The sequence below is a fragment of the Manduca sexta genome, chromosome 26, assembly GCF_014839805.1.
Source record: "Manduca sexta isolate Smith_Timp_Sample1 chromosome 26, JHU_Msex_v1.0, whole genome shotgun sequence".
NCBI lineage: Eukaryota > Metazoa > Arthropoda > Insecta > Lepidoptera > Sphingidae > Manduca > Manduca sexta.
The window spans coordinates 14,503,377-14,522,559 of NC_051140.1; positions in this window are offsets into that span (position 1 = coordinate 14,503,377).

Genomic DNA, 19,183 nt, shown 5'->3' on the forward strand with positions numbered 1-19,183 from the left:
TATTTTACTATGTTCGATTTTGACAAAGTTATTCTATAGGTAATAGAAAATTAAATAACGAAGAAGCCCTTTTGTGAATTCAGTAATAAAATTGGTTAAGAAATAGAGTAGCAATAATTCATATATCCAATATTGCACTGTTCACTACTCATCACTAAATAGCGCGCATTGTAATGCTTGATGACGTCACTAGATATCATTGAGTCTCTTTTTCGTTTTGTAACTTAGTCTTGTTGACTTTTTACCGGATTTGATTATACGTCAATGAATTTGATCGTATTTTTTTTTGGTAGATTAGAATAATCTAAAGAAGATGTCTAAAAACAGTTTTTTATTCGACAGTAAAGCTTAACCAAACTTATTTATAAATTTGTATTGAATAAAACTTATAAACGAGCTTATTGAAATCAATTAGATTACCCCCTTTTTAGATTTTTGTAATTAAATGTTGCTACATTGGAAAGCACCCTCAAAATAAGTAAAATTGACAAAAAAAGGTTTATTTGTCTCTACGAATACCAACAAAGGTCATACAAACATAATAAAAAGGAAATATTAAAATTTCAAATTCGTCTTGACGGTCCGGCAACTCTTGAGTGCGGGTCATTGAGCATATTCGTTTTGTGACCCCCGGCCATCGCCCCTGGCATATAGAGCAACGCTGAGCTAATTAGTATACATTTTGTATCAGCGACCTGTGATGACTGTGAGTAATAAGCCATTTTAAGAAGCTCTACGATGTTGTATCTACTCAAGTATTTAGCTCCTCAAGCCCTCTATAATGATTAACGACAGCAGATGTACCTACTTTGACACTTTATACTTATTTTGTCGGTATCTGCTAAACCATCGGATTAGTTGTTAACTAGCTACTAACCAGTAGTCAATACGATCTAAGATCTGAGGTAGTGTTTGTTCCTGAGTTCTCTATATGATATAGGTATTCAATTACGATTATTTTTTCAATGGTGACATTTATTTCATATTCGTTTTAGTTATTAACGATTTTTATAAAGATATTTTTCAAATAGCAAATCTCATATTCTAATTATATTGATATGGACTTACATTCCTTATAACATTAGATAGATATGTATTACGATGACTTCAATAGTAAGTCGTATTAGGATTTATCACACAAACAAGTTTTTACACGCTAAAATCAACAGGTCAGATGAGATGGTAGATATTGTGTGGGTAAACACAAGATGAGAAGCAATTTACCTATTCGATGACGATATCAGACTTTGCACCTTCGAGATTTCGCGGTAAATTACTATGTAAATACTAGTCCTTTAATAAATATAATGTTTTGCGTAGTTCACTCGTACGAAGATCACGACGTGTTTCGTTATATACTTAGAGGTTATGTTATGTTTAGTATCTACCAGTATCTACAGACCACCGAATACAACTCCCCATATAATTGTATAAACTAAAATTACAACTTAAAGAGGGATATCTTTTTATTTATACATTATTTACACAAATAAGTAAGAAACATGTGGGATTAATTTGACAGATGAAGTGTTTTCAGAGATTGAGGATTTTAATAGTTGGTAAATATTGATATTTTACTAGTTTATTACAAATTAATGAGTATGTAAAGTAAATTACCAAAGAATTACACTATGATCCATCAACAACATGGCGCATTTGCAATCGTGAAAATGCATTGAATAAACTGTAGGTACATATATGATTCTACGGAAAGAAAAAATATTTTTTAGGTTTGAACTTAATTAACTAAATTACATATTAGTGTCATTCTGAACCCTTTTATTTCAATAATAAAATATTAATATAAAATCCTAAGAAAATATCTTAAAATCTTTCCGTTTTTCGATATTCATTTTTTTATTGATAGAGTCAGCACTAAGGTTTTCCAGGCAGCATTTATGCATATGCAGTTATAAAACTACTCCGACGAATTAAAAATTCTAGTATAGTATACAGTGCATAAAAATATTGTTTTACTTGCGTTTCCATTTATCTGCTTGTCTTGTGTCATAAGCCGCGGGGTACACGTTTACTGTGACTAGGCCAAGTAAACTATTTGGTGTAACATGTTGCGAGAACATAATGTAGTAGTTATCTTGTACAAAGTCTCGGGCACTTGATTGTTTACATACTATAATTCGTAAACGGAACTCCGTCGTATACAATTTCGACGTACATACAACGAGGACTTGTTAATATTTTTTTAGAAGAATACTACCTATAATCATGTTAATAATATCCCGGTTTATTCGAGAGTATGCGTGATAGTGAACCTTATCTGTACCTTATATAATTACAAGGACCTACTATTAAAATCAGTATTTGTTTAGTAATTAATCACTAGATAATTTTTTATAGAATTAAAAAATATTATCTTCTGTACTGCTAAATTGCGCCGTAAACGAGATCACGGTCAAGAAATCAGGACAATATAACATATTTGTCTAATAAAGGCACTATAATTCTATTTTATTTATAAAGGCAGTATGGTCGTAAGACTATAGCCTGTCCTCTAAGGACGAAGAAAAAAAAATATTTATAAAGTTTGCATGGACACCAGCAATAGGGGACCGGCCTATGCTTGATTTTGTACATTATTCTATATGTAATGGTTAATAATACGAAAAAGAAGCACTGCTGCGAAAACTGCATAAAAATTGGTTAAAAAATGAGCGAGTAATTCATATTTAATATATTGTAATGTGCAGAAGTGGGCGCGATGTGGGGATATCGCTTCATCTCTTTCTTTCGCACGCGTCTTAATTCCCGATGACGTCACATGTGGGTATTTCGTTTCTTTTCTGTTTCTTGTTAATTACCCCTTCCACCGAAATTCAAAGACTTATAACCTGTTGATTTTTAACCGGATTTTAATAATTCTTTCTGTGTTATAATTTATATTATGTAAATATTTGATAATAGTAAAGAACAAAAATGAGTCCGGTACCCTATAATAATATTTGACATTTGACATTATTGTTTTGATTAGTATTAGTACCTACATAATAATATTTTTTTCAGAGTCTCGAAAATAATAGGGTACCGGACTCATTTTTGTTCTTTACTTTTATCAAATATTTACACAATATAAATTATAACACAGAAGGAATTTTTAAAATCCGGTAAAAAATCAACAAGTTATAAGTCTTTGAATTTCGGTGGAAGGGGTAATTAACAAGAAACAGAAAAGAGACGAAATATCCACATGTGACGTCATCGGGAATTAAGAATCGTGCGAAAGAAAGAGATGTACATATTTTAAATATGCGCTCATTTTTACCAATTTTACAGTTATTTAAATATTAACCATTATATATAGAATAATGGACATAATCAAGCATAGGCCGGTCCCCTATTATTATTTCTTATGAGACCTCAAGATACATTTAATTATCTCGAGGATATTTATTTTTCAGACCCATTAATTAAGTAAACAAAAAGCGCGAAGTCATTAATAGAATCAAGTCCCGGTTTATCAGAAGAATTATTCAACTAATTCAGATGTAAAATACTTAAAAACACATTTATCCGCGAACACGATGGCTCCATCTTCCGCATCCAGGTAGTAAATATGAGGTGGTCACCAGTGATAAGTAGTAGGTAAAAACGCATATTTGATTTGTACATTTGGCCACCAAATTATGGAAAAACGGACGTGTATCCACAAATGATTCATATGAACATCTAATTTTCAACCGCTGGCGTTAATGTTTACTCAAATATATTTGGCTAAATATGTGATTAAGCTCTTCGCGTCAGGAATTGTCAGCTGCAATCGCTCAAGCCATGTTAGTTTGCGCAAATACTACCGTATTTACCATGCACTACGACTGTTATGACGTAAAAATACACAACCAATGTATAAAATCTTTACATATAATAAAATTATAACACATCGAGATCTGCACATTATAGATATTGAATAAAAACTTACATGGGGTCCAAAAGAGCAACAGTACCCAAAAAAATAGTTTTTAGAATTATTGTTTATCAGCCTCTATATTTGAACACGCATCATGTAGAAAACTACTGCATGGAATTTAATGCAATTTTCACTGACACATTGCTAGAGGTCTAAATAATATAGGCCCCATTGTATCTCGGGAATTTAATATAAACCGGGACTTTATTCCGAAAAATTTCTATCCCAATATATTTTTTCTTTTTCTTTTTTATACGGATATGGAACAATTACCCCACTGCACCTGTTGGTCAGTGAAATAATTATACCTCGCCAATCGATACAATTACGCCGGCCTCTTTGCAACTGGATAAGGGTTCTATTATGAAATTTATTTTAATGACGTTTTTTCGCGTATACGTAAGGCAGGGGTCAATTGGAAGAATTTTGAGATATTGTCAGTATACATCCTATCTGAACGGAAATGGTCTCTAATTAAAGCTACATTATCTCACTATATAATGACAGCACTAATTTTGATTATTTAGTGCACATAACTGGTACCATTTAGAAAATGGTGGAAATCCTTTCAATCGAAACGTCGCTACAGTTGGCTTAAATATACTTTACTTCAATTTGTTTTGTACGTTTTATAAATATTTTTACTGCGGTTTGGCGTCAGAGATTTCGAACAAAAAAAGAGAAAAAAAAACACAAACATCATAGCATTAAATGACCTTGAGACAATTCTATCCCTCTCATAGTCTGCACCCAACTCTTGTAAGCATAGTATGGCATTGACTCAATTTCTGTTGACTCAACAAGTGCTGTTTGCAGCTTGAGGTAGGTTACATGGGGGACATGAGTGATGTCTTCGTAGAGTTCGTAGGACATGGTAGTTATGATTTACAAATTTATTTGCGTGTTTATAATACTACAATTTAGTTCCGAATGGTTTATTACCCAACACATTGTTATGAAGTTATTGCAGAAATTATTTTATACTAGTTATTCCTCACAGCTTCGCCTGCGTGGAAAACCTTCCCTTTACTAAAGACTCCGATCCCTGCAGCGACTCAGAGCACTACCTGTACGATGTCAGCGCCATGTATTTAAAAATCAGACTATAAAATTCCATTATTAATCATGGGAACAAATTATCAAGATAAAAATCCATGTGCGAAATCCAATCAGCTAATTCTAAATTTACTTCTAACAAACATCCAAACATTTTTACAATCTTTCACATTTTTAATATTATAGTAAGATACCATTAGTAATGAGTAAGATAAGATTAAATCCGAAAAGTGTCATACCTTTCTGTCTACTATAAAAGTCCAGTCCTTTGATTGTACATAAGTATATAATGTTTAGGATGGGGTCCGGCGGTGGCTCGACGGTTTCCGACTCTCCACGTGGCACAACGCTGAACCACCATGCCATCGCGGCCCCAATAAAACTGCCTATGTTTTTGAGTGTCGGACCCCTCGGTCAACACCGGGGGAAACCCGCGAATGGAATATTGGAATCCCCCGGTTTATCGACTGCAGGGTCCTGAAGGAAAGTTGGGAGAGGATAGCTGGGAAGGAATTGTGGGGGAAGGATAAGTAAACTTCTTAGGATGGGAGGTGAGGAGAAGTCTAGGAATGTTTCGCGACCCCTTATAGGCCTCAATGTGAACTGGCAATTATGAAGTATACACACTTAACTGTGTGCCTAGGACCGCGACAAATGCCCCCCCGTGCATGCCCTTGTCGCGGTGCTAGGTGCATTGCGTGCGTGCATTTGGTGTAGAGACCGAGCGCACAAGAATTGTCGCGGCGGGGAGATAACTGCTTATATACCCCTTCAGGCTGAACTGATTCTAAATAACGCACTTGTTTTCTGAAAACAAAAAAGGTCAGGCACACAACAGTCGGGCCTGAACGTGTAAATGACTCCTGCTGCTTGCACTCGAATAATTTGTTCACCAAAATTTACCTTTATTTCCTATTCGCACAGGCTTTACCAATAAATAATAAATATTCCAATACTGCCGACGTTTATAATAAAATATTCTGCTGTAATTCACGTAAAAATTTATACTCATCTTAATCATTGGCCGTTGTGCCAACTGGTTTGCCGTTAACTGGTTATGTTAAAATGATGATCCCACTCCTCTATTATTTTTAATCTATCAGATGCAAATGATAAAACATAGGTCGTTTAATTTTTTTTAAACTTAAATAGCTCAAGGTGATCATACTCATAATAAACACAGTTCCACAAACTAGATGCAAATACCAGTATACCTAATGAATAAATATCAAACTAGGTAACGTATCCCGGCAATACTTTTTGTCCAGGAGCTGGCTTCTAGACAAGATGAAATAAACGAGCTGACAATGGTTTCTTATGCTAAAATTTACACAAATTATGGTAGAGCACGTAAAATTAAATATCTGTATGTAATTACGCAAAAACTATTAGGAAATGATCTTTGAATACAGGTATTGAGTGTGTTTGACACACGTAACAAATATACAAAAAAGTTCTTTTTCTAATTTTGAATATTATTTCTTCTATATTTTAAAGCTGGGACTATACATCCGGCATTCTAAATTCTAAATTCGACATTCTAAATTCAGAAATTCTCTAAAACGTGGATGTGGAAAGTAGCAACAATTTTCAACATTTTTAATAAAGTTGTGAGGTTAGCAATTTGCCTCAATTTTTTATATAAATTCTCAATTACATTTCTGAATTGAGAATGCTATTCCGTATGTATGAGCCTGCTCTAACAGTCATATAATATAATAAACCAGTTCAGCCAGTATTGTCTATTAGGAGTTAACTTTCCACAACTTTGTTTAAATGATATTCAGTTACCTACCTAGTTTTTACGGGTAAAATGTAGATATTCATTATTAGTCATTGAGCAATAAGCGCTGCAGTTCGAACCACTATTTTATCCGTTACGACGTAAATTAACTAAAAAAATAAAATATGATAAGCAATTTTATTGATTGTCACAATTATTATGTACTACAAATAAGAAAAATGATCATGACATATTGAAATTATCATAGGTACTTACGACTAGCCCTGACATTGGCCCATCAGTCTTCAACTTGACATTTCGTCACATAATCTGTAAACATGGAAGTCATGGAACTACTTCGGCATTGACTGGCAATGGAGAATGACCTTTGTCCACTCAGCGCAAATATCGTGGAATAGGTGGGTAAATATTTGTTTAACTATTATAACGTAAAAAACATCGAATGGGTTCTGGTATGAAGGCGTTCATCTTTTATTATGTTTTAAATTCTGATCAAAACATACATCTTTTCCAGGAAGTTACAATATTTATCACCCACTCAAGAAAATCTTGTTTAATATTATGTAAAATATACAGAAAATACTTGTATGTTTAGGTATATAATAAAATGTTTTGGACTGAATTACACTTGTCACAATCAGTTATGTATACCATTTGTAATTCTTCCTTAACATAAGTAGAACCTTATCATATATAAGTACATAATAAAACTGGTTGAGATTACCTACTTCTGAAAATATATAAATAGAACAAACATACATTACTTTGTTTACACTCTGGGGCATGCAGGTCCACAAAGTTTTCAGAGACTTGTTTATTTTTAATTAATTACCCTCCAAAATGTTAAAAAAGGTATGTCTTAGTTGAAATATTTAAATATATCTAGGGATTTAATAAGACTATTAATTTATCTGTTTAAAAATTAACGAGCATAAAAAAATATATTGATAACGATAAATAAGAAAGAACACTTTCTTCCTTGCTTAACGTAATTATTGACACTAAACGTTAAAACAAATCAGAAATCTTGTTGAACTAAATTCAAAAATACATACTCATTCGTGAAATATTATATGCACTAGTTGTAAAAATTCGGTCGAATTAAATATATTTGTAACACGTATTATAACATGCATTTTATTTTCCTGCACTTCATCTCTACATGAATTTTAAGCATATTAATCGTATTCCTCCGTGTGCGCAATATACTCAATAAGGGGTACAAAATTTTCCTTCACGTATTAAATTAAAGATTCTTAAAGCCTGTCACCGATATTGGATCCTCTTTTTGATTAGTTACCTAATATAATTTTTCCTTCCATTGAAAATATTATTATTTATCATTATGGTAAAAAAATACGTTGCTGTTTGTACAACAACTTCGTCTAGAGAAACTGATTCCTAAGAAATACCTATCGTTTAGATATTTAACCACTCATAATAATTTTACATTTATTGCCAATATTTACCCACATAAACCAGTTTACCTTGTACAAATTCCATAAAGCAAAATTAAATAGGTGTGGAGACCCATAAAATATATACCTATGTTATGTACTTTTTTTACTATACATAAGAAAAGAGCACGAGGATACTTTATTATAAGTTATGGCCACTGCTCAACATACGTCGCATGAAAATTTCGGTGCCTTTGAGTCCTTTTAGGAACAGATTGAATATTCGGACGGAGAAAAACATTAAATTATACTTATTAGACTACCAACAGGCACACGGTTCATACGAAATGCAGCAGCATTAGCAATTTGTTCGTTGTTTTAAGTAATACATGGCTATGGGCTTGAGCATAATATCTGGTCAAAGCATTGGTCAACGCAAATTATTTATTACCATTAATTACGAATATTATGTACTTATGTATTTTATCAATGAGTATAATAGTTTCTAATTAACTACAAGGTGGCATATTTAAATACGTTAGTACAGGCTTTTTTTGTCACTTTTTTTGCGGGGCACGCTAATTATCAAATGTTGTAAGGCCATCATTTTTGTACCCCCTTCCCCCTCTCTATAGATACTTTTTAATAGCATTTTTTTCGATACATTCGAAATTTCCTTCAGGGTCATTCTGTCTTCTGTGTGCCCCGCGTGCTGTCACTAAAAAAATCTGCGTTAGTGAATGTTTCTTATAAAATAATACGAGTTTAATCAGGAAATTTTTAACGGTATTTATTACCCGACCTTGTAAAAAATTGTTTCATGGAAATGACACAATTCTTACAAACTATATACTTTAGTTAAAATCGAAAAGCATAATTTGCTATATAAGCTAACCAAGTTTACTGAGTTCATGACCTCGCTCAGAAAAATAATCTTATAGGTTAGACTTTATTACCATAAGTTCTAAAGAAGGAGCATAATTTTAGATTACTAAAGTTACCTACTGTTCACTCATTATATAAATGTAAAAATGTTAACATTTAAATAATAACACCGTAAACTTACCTATTTAATAAAAACAATACTTGAATTTAAAGGGTAATTGATATAAATAAATTTATGTTTTTTTATTTATACCTGCACGGCAAAGTGATCTCATTGCAACTGATGGTATTTAAATAGAGTGGAGTCCAATAGAATGTCGACTGATAAGAGATCAATACCCCTCGGCAGTTGACACAATTATGCCGGCCTGTTCGAACCGGATATACACAGGCTGAAACCGGCACGGGACACACTTACGTGGGCCACTATGGCGGGCTTTAACACCTCGTGTGCGATGGTCGCTGTTCGGGCTGATATGAAATATACTCTACCATCAGCGAATTGTCTTTATTTGTCGACCTCTCTATGCAACATACATCGTATACGATTATTCATATATGCAATACACATACCTCTGGATCAATTGCAAGTCATGAAAATACACAATATGCGTCAACCTGCTTGGTTGAATCTCCAATATACACGGTTTAGCAAAGTGCAAAAAAACCGGATCTCATCATGATACTCACCAACCGCGAAGTTATAGTGTTAACATATTAGCGATGTATGAATAAAATCGACGTAAAACCAATTTAATACGTCAGCATCTCGTGTCCTGACGTCAAAGGAATTTACATAATTGGTAACAGGGTTATTTGATTACTTTCTTGACACTATCTCATATTATTTAGTGGTATCTATGGACCCTTTAAGTATTTTTTAATTATATGTATTTCATTTTAAAAAAAAAATTTACACTACACACTCAATAAATAAACTGTCAAAACGCTTACTCCGGCAACATGGCGTCGATTCAGTGACATGACGTGACACCTCTATCATGAACATTGAACACTAAACAATAAACATGCTATTAGTTTGCAGGACAACAAATGTTTACAAACGTGACGATCATATATTTTATTATGTTTTTTGATAAAAATATACAAAATATTTTTTATATTATGTTATAGAAAATTACTTTTAAACTCTATAGTCAAGGATGATAATAAGTAAAATTTTCCATAGTTTCAAAAAGATTATTGATGGTAAGCACTAATAGGCCTATAAATAGTAACAACACAACCCGGAAATTGAATTATAATATACCTATATTTATTTCCTTTTGCTTGTCACGATGAGCTATTAATGTATGATCTCGTGATTCGCCTAATGCCTAATAAATAAATAAACTGGTTACTTTGTCCGTCAACTCTGACCGCAGCTATGCTTGCAGACTGCGATATGACAGTAAAAATGGTCAAAGCTATAGTACCTATACGATAAACCTACCATCAGAAAAATTTGACGTTCTATAAAAAATGTTGACTCTACTATGTAGAGCACCTCATCTTAAAAAATAATTGGTATTCATTTGCTTATCTAATCTTCCAGTTCATCTGGCTGCACATAAAATATTGCACGTCCAGGGAATTAATTATGAAACCCAGGAGGTAGAAACCTGTTGGTCCACACAACTTGTACTCTCCCTCAACAACCGACTAAGGTGACGAATCTTTCTCATTTAATTTGCTTAATTAATAAAGGTGATAATAATAATATGTATATAAGTTATTTTAAAACATATTCCATTACTCTAGAGTCTAGACATTTGAATGCATCAAACAGATATTAATCTCCAAAAGCAATATGTATTTACAAATCTACTCAGAGAATGTTACCTTTTGCGGCCATCACTTTTAATACTGAACCAAGGTTTTAATTAATAAGAAAACTAGCAGAATTTAATTTTAGCAAGGCATTTTTACCGGATAAATGATCAAGACAACCTGACTTCTGCAAACTTTGCAGCTTATTGGAGTTTAGGTCAGTTGCATGGGTATAGAATTATTTAAATATTCATGCAACTGTAAAAACCCTGGAACCCTTCTGGAAATTTTTATTCCATATTTTTCCCTGAAACTTGCTAGTCTAGACTTACCTTAATACTCATAATAAATTTCATAAACATAATTACATTATAATCGTACTGGACACAAAACAAAAGTGCAGAAAACAACAGAGCGGTACAATTTCAAGTGTATTTTTTGTGTATCAAATGAGAAACGACAATGGCCGCGGGGCATACTGTCTATTCTGGTTTATAATGACGTAGTATATAGCGGACTTCGTGCCAAACATAAGTTGGTATTGTTGTGTTTGCCTGTATACAAATAATATCTACCAAAATTTTACAAATTCCAGACTCCGGCCTGACACTAAGCAGAAAAAGACAATATCACTTTGTGCAACCCGAGATTTTAGGCCGGCACCTCAGAGAGGTTGTCGTACCGAGCACTTTATAGGGTCTTTGCGCCGCCCCAGTTTCAGTAAGCGACACATCCCTGAATAGATTTCTTTGATTACAGATTACAACCTTTCTTTTTGTAATAAAACCAAAGAGTATTATTTAAATATTATAATTATTTGAATAATTGTTGCATAAAATTTGTCTAAATTTTATACTAACCGCTTAGCCTAAAATAAAAAAGGAAGCTCAATTTACGTGTTGACTGAGAGGTATGTGAACATGCAGTAAAAGAACAAAACAGTATCAAAGCACATGACGTTGACAGATAAGTTTTGTTAATTTACGTTGTTTACTATAGTGTAGACTGTAGTTACTTCAACCTTTACTCGAGGATAGGCAAAATATTTACCAAACCACTTTTAAAAAATTCGCGTCGCTTTTCCTAAGTGTGTTGGTATTGTGTTATTGAATAGAAATAACGTTATAACTTTTATTAGAGCAAGTTAGGAAGGGGAAGGATGCGAATTGATTGCAAATTATTTGCCTATAGCAACACTGAGAAAAATCAAATCCGAATTTAGCCTCGTTTTTACCATTGCCCACGAATGGGTTAAGTATGCATAGATATTAATTGTTTTCTAGTTACGTAAAAGTTACCTTTAAATATTACACTATCACATAGTGACCAGCTGCTTAAATGCGTATTTTATTTATACATTAACAAGCGACCATGCAGTCGTATTCTAATTCACAAAATCTCATTTTCTTTTGTTTATTGTATGTTTTATTTTTGGCTATATAACTTAGGATTTGAATTTTGCAATAACCTTAAAGATGTAAAGGTTTAGTTAGCGACTTCATGTTTTCTACATAAAATTTTATATAATTCACTTATAAAAAATGGTCGCTAACAGATATACTTCACAAAGCACTATCAATGGAAATTTTATTATTTGATAACTGATTATATTTAATTTTAAATACAAAATTTACAAATGAATGCAGTTTTAATTGTACTCTATAATATTTTTTTAAATAAATCAACAATATAACACACTAGTGAACGTAAACTGAAATAGGTAGCAGTTCTCTAACGCAAGCTAATTTTGCACATATCTCCCTATTTTTTATTATTTATGAATGCAAGTACGGTGATTCATATTTTGTTTCCCTACTAGACTGGGATTCGAACTAAGTAATTTATATAGTCGCCACCTATTTCTCATGTAAAATTATACATATTTGACTCGTTTGAAATTACAATTCAACTAAGTGGTCGCTAACCCGCGGCGAGACGACCATACAACCTCGCTGCCACGTCGCGCCGAGTCAGACAGTATCCGGATATAAAAGTATATAAATTTCAAGCCAAAATAACGCGCACAATTATGAACACAACAAAAAAGGAATCAGCTAAATCGATCGAGTTTTTCTTAAGTAATGCTCTTGCATACATGAGGCAACTGATATTTACTGAAATGTCATTTTACATCCATTCGAAAATAAACAACAAGTTAGACCTCTATATTGTCACAAATATTTGTTTTAAGATCTGGGTATATAAGCGACCGAAAATCTCACGCCGTTTCTATTATTCATCGCACTGTATTATAAGAGCGTTATGTTAACACGGTATATATTCTGTACTTTTTTATTCACGTAAAATCAGCTGTATTCTTTGTTCCTCTGACGGTTAAATTGTGGCTTCGTAATATCTGTTCAGTCTTTTAACAACGCTTAATTTTATCACTATATACAAAAAGTTGCTCTTATTATAACAAAGTTTTAAGTTATTTAAGTTTTTGTATTTATATTATTGCTACAAATACTCCGCCGCGCAAATCACTTGAAATGGAAAATTTAATAACACGCGCGTCATCAACACTTATTTACTTACAACACAACGTGTTTTTGCTAGTATGAACAAAAAATATAGCAACTTATAAATTTATATCTAAAAGTCAATTACAAGTATACTCTAGAGATATATTAGTGAATGTAAAAACTATTGACGCATGGATTCTATGAATGGCATTTATAAATATAGCTCAACGCATATTGTACTTATTGTTATAATGCATGCAGTAACAAACGACTAGCTGTTAAATTATATCCAATAGGTATTATTCAAAATTCCAAAAAATCCTTCCTGCGCTGTAGAACTTAAAAGTCTGAACTTAAGACATTTTAGGAACCCCAACTACTGGAGTTTATAATTCAAACCCTCGATCAAAGGATGGTAAAAGTATGAGTCTGTCTTTTATCTAAGAATCTGCGAATCGGTCCGTGGCAACTGGCAGCGTAACTCTTAAACTTATATGAACTATTTTACATTTTTTTACTTTAGCGAGGCACATGTGTTCATTTACTGATTTTAACGGTTTATTTGTAGTACAAATTTCGTATCAAATCCGGTTTCAAAGGTTACTTATAACAGCTGGTGCTATCTAAAAAGTATCATTGCGTATGTATTCTTTATACAATGCTAAAACAATTTTCAAATGCCAAGATCTACTTAATCATCGGGTACTCAACGACGACTATCCGATACCTGAATCTTCTGCTCACATTACTTTTTTTGTGCTACTTATTACTAAAAATCTTAGTCTATTTCGTTTTTATGCCTGTGTTATGTATAATAATAATTATTATTTGTAAGTAAGACGGATTTCATATTTTTTGTTATTATTACGTCAACAGTTTTAATCCATCACACAGACCTACATATAAATGTATAAACCGAAAAAATATTGATTTACTAATGTATCGTAGTCACGAGGCCCAAGCCCGGCACGTGTATAGATAGTGTAGAAGCACAGAATTCGGAATGCGAATCTCTCGACACATACATATACTTACATATATTGGTGATGGTGATTCCTAACCGAATTTCGGCCACGGCGGCCAATCTCAACGAAGATAAGCCAAGTACGCAGGACATATTATAGTGCACAACTGTGTGCGCAATACACAGGTGCACTCTCTATTCCTTCACTCTTATAATCCGGTGAGATGACAATCCGATAATACCAGAGAGAGATCAGACGCAAGACCAACGGCCTTACGTGCTTTCCGAGGCACGGAGGCATCACACCGCCAACTTCCTGACTCCGAGCTGCGGTATTTTTTTTAAAAACGAAAAACTCATTCTCAAGTATTTTGGCCTGACCCGAGATTCAATCCCAGGACCTCAGCGCGGTAGTTGTACGCGTACGTAGTATACAATTACAAATACGCCACCGAGGTATTCAGTACATACTTACTATAAAATATATTAACATAATACTCAACATGTTATTATACAGCATTTTATTGTCACTTTAGTATGCTATAAGTAATTTCCTACAGTTGAAAAACGTGAAACGATTGATATAAACTATACAACTTATTCTAATCGAATTATTTCTGTATTTTGCTAGAGAATAGGTAGAGGACCCATTTCTTATTTATAAGTATTGTTTAAAATATTTAATATAAGTCGGGTGCCCACAAAACTTGAACTTCTTTTGGTTGGATTTCAAGTGGTCTTAAATTATTATTTAACTTAAACTTATCTCTTTTAACATTATTTCCGTATACCCACAGTATCGAAAAGATAACTAAAGAAAAATAACATAAATCTTCTTCTTTTTAATATATGTAAATATTATAATATTCACATTTGGCTATTGTATCTTATTATAGTCGGGTATAAAATATAATATGTAGACTACTTATGTATGGTATTTTCGTATGGGTGATACGTCGGGTTATTATTATTTTATTTAGACTATAGATTATTATAAATAAAATGTCTAATTTCGGCTGCGTCTATCTTTCTTTCAACACGTAAAAACCGATAAACCGTTTTAATGTACAATTTAAAAATATACAATTGTAGTACATGTGTTGCCGACCTATAGGAAAGTGAAATGCAAATTCGGAAGGGAGAGGTGGGTTTTATGAAGCCTGAGCTTCGGCAACGAACTATGAAACGTCCACATAAATCTGTCACTGCCATAACAATTCTAATTTAATATGTCCGACTTAAGCTTTTGAAGGAACAAAGATCGCTTAGAAAATATAGTCTGACGTGTAACGACCAAACTGAACCATCGGAGATACTTCAGATCAAGTTACCTGCTTCCCGATACATTCGTTGCGTGTTTGCATTACTTTATTGTTTTTGTTTTAAAATACATTTTATAAATGTTAACAACTACTGTTAAAACCTGTTGATTTGAACTTGTAATAAAATAAATACAAGTATATGCAGTCCTAAAACGTTCATAAATAAAAAAAAATGTGCAAAGTAGGTATATGGTAGGACATTTTATTACATTTTCAAGTAAAACGGAGAATAGTACATATTAAAACTTATTTCCTTAAGCCTATTGTCTTTGCAATGCTTAAAAGTTTAAAATAGTTTAATTTATAAATAAAATTGTATGATATTCGTTTCGATTTAAAAAACAATAATACTGCTTATGCACATATACCTATATTTATATTTATATCTGTCTTAATAGTTTCTAAAATAACTTAGAAAGGCGTTAAAAACCTAAAGATGTGCTTACTTTAACAATACAGTAAAAGTAAACCATCAATGATATTTTCAATGAAAATATTTCGTAAGAATCATTCAATTGCAATTACACGGTAAATTTGATTGACGAAAAAGTTTATTACTTAAATAATTACTTTAAGCAATCTCTTACTACGCAGTAATATATTTTTAGCTTTTATTATCTACTAGTTGACCCGACAGACGTTGTCCCGTCTTAACTACGAATTTGCAGCGGGCATTCTGTCAATCGCTGAAGTTATTTTAAACAATTGACAGTTATATAAAATTAATATTTCCGTTAAGTTTTCTTAAATTTTCTAATTTTCCGCGCAATGTTTTGATTTTTTTCCGCAATATTCCGACACTTAATCTCGATGCCACGCGACATCTAGCCACGTGGCTATGATGTTATTCCATGTAGTCTACTCAAGTCGCGCGGTATTCAGACTCTTCTAACATGGCAGCCACAGAAAGGAGCGGGTCTCGGAAAACTAAATTACCTTTTACTTATGACTATGATATATTTTAAATACTTTCCATATACTCAAGACCCATCCAAAACCGTTGTGGTTACTAGAATAACAAGCATATATAGATGCTTATAAGTACTTATTTGCTACGTACAGATTTACAGTAGCCTACTTATTGAACTCTATTGGCAATTGACGTCATGCAATATTTTCCATGATCGTGATAATTCACAGACACTATTAACAATAACATGCTATAATCAGAATTAAAATCCAGCCGAATAAAAATATCGTCTATCTGAAGAGATATAAAAAAATATTACTTATTTAAAAAATAAAACCGGTTATATTTAATTATCATTAATGGCACACAAATATCACGAGTATTATAATACGAACACACCGTAAACCCGTACTCGAGCAGTAAGGCCATGCGATGCTGACATGCGAATCTATCACCGAGTACTAATTAATAATTTGAATTGTGCAAACATAGAGATGCTATCAAAAAATAAGATAGTCAATTTACTTTGTACAATATAAAATATTTACGTTCACTGGGACTGAGCTCATCCTGTGTAGATCGGATCACAAAGAGCTATTTAAAAAGTTGTAGATATTGTAACATTGACTTTGCGGAAGACAAATACCTCAGTCCCTTCCGTGACCACGAAGGCTGCAAAGTCTTCGAAACGTCGGGGGAAAACTAAAATATTAAAACCGCGATAACCTCCACAACAGAGTTTCATTTTAATGTTAAACATTCGCGTAAACATAAGAAATCATTAGTAGAGATATCATTGGTGCGGCGCGGCAGGTCGCGTCGTGGCTAATATCTACCGTGGATAGTGCTACGAATCATAACATTTTGTCCGTCGGACGAATCACGACATTAGTGGTGTCACATTGTAATGGCGGCCTGAGTAGGACGTATTATTTTTAAAGCACTACGTAGACTGTTTATTTTTTGTACCAGAATCGCAAAATATTTTGGCTGCTTTGAGGCGCAACATTATACCATTATTATAATTATGCAAGGCTGCAGTTGTATCAACAGTAACGGCGGCTCTAATCAACGGAACTTTAACGACAAAAAATTGCCTGCGTCTGAACCAAAAAAGTACATATACGTCATTGTAGTAATTTAATAGTTACAAAGTTGGAGTTCTTATGATACTGAAAAAACCTACATACATACAGATACTTCAATAGTTTCAGGATATTGTTATAAGTCAAAAATGTTTTCATAAAATTATTTAAAAACGAAAGTTTCTGTTGAAAGTAATGTTTTTTTTTTTTAAATTAAACATAGATAAATTATAAGCACACATAGAAAAATGAAAGATGAATATATTAACTCCCGATATACTGTAATAGTACTAAACAAACAAAAAATACGGTATTTTTCCGTGTTATTAGATGTGAATATATTGGGTCTTTATCATCCGCTTCTAAAGCGGGGGAATCCCACCAGACGCTGCAGAAAAAATATTAATCAACGTTTTCAAAGCAAAATATTTCCTTCTTTAATCGACTTTAGAAAATGTGGAGGTTATATAGTTGGGGGTCTATTATAATAGATATTGAGTATATTTTTGAATTATAATATATTTGTATGTGATAGCACTGATACGGATTTCTACTAGATTTCCTTTAATAATTCCTTCTTTTTGTTTGATAGTGCTAGCGACGTACTCTCATATACATAGCTCGATACCTAATGATATGATGTTCAGTTCCGAGACAATCAATAAAATTCACTTAACCACTATAACAATCATATTTACATTTCAAATAAAAATTTATATCGCTTTGAAGACGTATTTAAGAAGGTCGAGGATACTTATGATGTAAAAGCAAACTTACATACAGCAAGGCATTCGATGTTGATTTATTTGCAAAAAATGTATACACAATTAATGAACAAATGAATTAAAAGAACAGAGTATACCGTGACCTTCTGCAATCTGTGAACAATTAAAGATTAATTGGCTCATAAAACACCTTGAAAGTATATCTTCATTGGATATTCATTAAATTATCATTACCCTTCGAGGATTTTAAGGACACCATACAATAACTTGATCAGCTCTAGTATTTAATTAGCATCTAAATTGCAACAATTTCATTTAGGAGCCGGTTATCATAGCCATAATTATTACCATCTTAGCGGCAGAAATCATACATCAATCGCTTTAAGTGATACCTCGTGGTACCTTTTTGGTGGTAGGATATAGTGAACACAAGTAAGTGTGTCGAGTTTTTGGATCAGCCTGTCTATAAAAGAAAACCTCAATAGAAAAGAGCAGTGGCGTAGCTTGCCATGGAAGGACTCTGCATAAAATTTGTTGGGCGCTCTTCAAGGCAATGAGAACTTTTGGGTGCCACCTAATTTAATGTAAGTATGGGGCAAGAGACGCTCCTATAGCTCGAGGGCCCCCTATACTTGATACGGCTGGTGCGGCTGTATTTAAGTCCATCGAAATGACGATGGTCAGTTTTGGTTATCATCGCACGTAAGGTGTGCTTAAAGCTAAGCCTTTAAAGATTGTTGTAATTTTCGCGACATCACAAGCTCCACTTATTGCTACTTAATAGACATGTAGTGTGCATCAGCAATAATGATGCCACAATTGTTGCTGGCAATAAATTTATATTACGCATGGCCAGTACCTATATCTCGTAATATTGCTGAAGTTTTGATAATAATAGCTGCCCCTGTAGGTACTGTTCACTGCTGAGCACGGACCTC